Source organism: Bactrocera neohumeralis, unplaced genomic scaffold, assembly GCF_024586455.1.
Source record: "Bactrocera neohumeralis isolate Rockhampton unplaced genomic scaffold, APGP_CSIRO_Bneo_wtdbg2-racon-allhic-juicebox.fasta_v2 cluster09, whole genome shotgun sequence".
In the NCBI taxonomy this organism is placed as follows: Eukaryota; Metazoa; Arthropoda; class Insecta; order Diptera; family Tephritidae; genus Bactrocera; species Bactrocera neohumeralis.
Window position 1 is genome coordinate 19765806 of NW_026089622.1, and position 1878 is coordinate 19767683.

A 1878-nucleotide genomic window follows, 5' to 3' on the forward strand; every position below is an offset into this window, starting at 1 on the left:
TCTGTAACCTCTTTACTCCTAGGTTCATAGTTATCGCCTCGGAGTCGCCCTATACAAAATCTTTCAAACTGATAACACAAAAGAACATCCTGGTAAGTAGGTAACTGGGACTCAGAGAGATTGTACGGATATGTATATGCCAAACACAGGACATTTCTGTCTAAATTTAAATTTAGATACAGACATTTTGAGTTCTGTGTTCTGTTGAGAGAATATAAGTGATAGCACTCGGCGAAATCAACGACAAGAGTGAAGGAACTCGATGAAAAAATATTTATGTGGAGACCAGTTCGAACGTGTCGTATGGCGCAGGGAAATGAATGTAAGTGATAGAACTCGGCGAAATCACCGGCAAGAGTGAAGGAACTCGATGAAAAAATATTTGTGTGGAGACCTATCCGAACGTGTCCTTTGGCGTAGGTGAATGAATGTGAGTGATAGCACTCGGCGAAATCAACGTCAAGAAGTGTGGCCGCAAGCCCATTTTCACCTTGCGCTGTGGCGCGCCGCATTTTCGCTCGTATCTCGGGAACGGTTCGTTCTACGGCCATTATCACATATACCATTCGGTAGCAAATGACGTGACAAATAACATTTGTTTTATACATTTTACAATTTCACGATTTTAGGCGAATTTTCGAAATTTCAAGGCCGGAGTTGGGGTTGAAGATGCAATCCGATCTCAAAACAAAAAGTTGCATTGAAATCAGAAAGTACTAAGGCAACTTTTCCGCACTATTAGAAATCCCGAATCGAAAAAAGTCCGGAATCGACCCACCCTAACCTAGATATAGGGCTCACGTGGAAAAAACACATCTCTAGTAAAATAACAAGTATAAAGATTAGAGCTGCAAATTTAAATTGGCTTTTAAATAAGAACTCCAAACTTAGCCTAGTTAACAAAGTGCTTTTATATAATGCGGTCATAATATAAAATTTGGATGTATGGCATTCACGGAGTTAGGGTTTAGTACGTAGGCGTACCGTTTCGCAAGTCCTGAACAGTAGGTAATACTGACTGGGCGTGCTCCCGAATGAGGTGCACCTATAGCGGGCAGTACAAATCGTGTATATAGCTACAGCAAAATAGCAGTATCTATGTAAGATTCCCCCTTCGGCACAAAAAAAAAAAACCAAATTAGATGAAGGCGGGTACGTCGTACGACTACCCCTAAAGCCAGAATTTCCTTACAGACTTGCCTCAGGTCATTCCCGCACCTCTGCTATCCAACAGTTTTTAAATATGAAAAATACCCTACTTAAAAAGCGCGCTAAAACCAGAATACGATAGGGTTACAGAAGAATATCTCCATTTAGACCGCAAGGCGAAAGTCAGCCCTTGCGATAAAATTATAAAAAGTAAATACTATTAATTTTACCTGCCACATCATGCAGTAATAAAGCCAGACAAAAAAAAAAAAACACAAAGGTAAGGGTTGTCTCTAATGCATCAAAATCCTCAAGTTGGGGGAATTCCCTAAATGACATTTTATTTACGGGACCCACGCTTCAGCCAGATTTAGTGCTTTTCATATTAAACTGGCGTATATATAAATATGTTTTCAATGGGGATGTCGAAAAAATGTATCGACAAATGATCGTACATAAGGTTGGGTTAGGTTAGGTTAGGTAAGATGGCTGATCAAAGATCCCATGTAGACTAGGAAATTAGTCCTTTGTGATGCCATTGAAAAGGAACTCCCTTGTTCGGACTTACAGATTGGCGAAGCGCTTTGTAGCCAATACATAGTTACACAGACGCTTAACTTCAACACCAGCCAGTTCGGTGGGGTGTCCAATGGTATGCGCCCCCAAGTGTCTGAGTCTTGATCTCCCAAAAGCGGGACAGTCAAGCAGGAAGTGCTGGCTTGTTTCTAC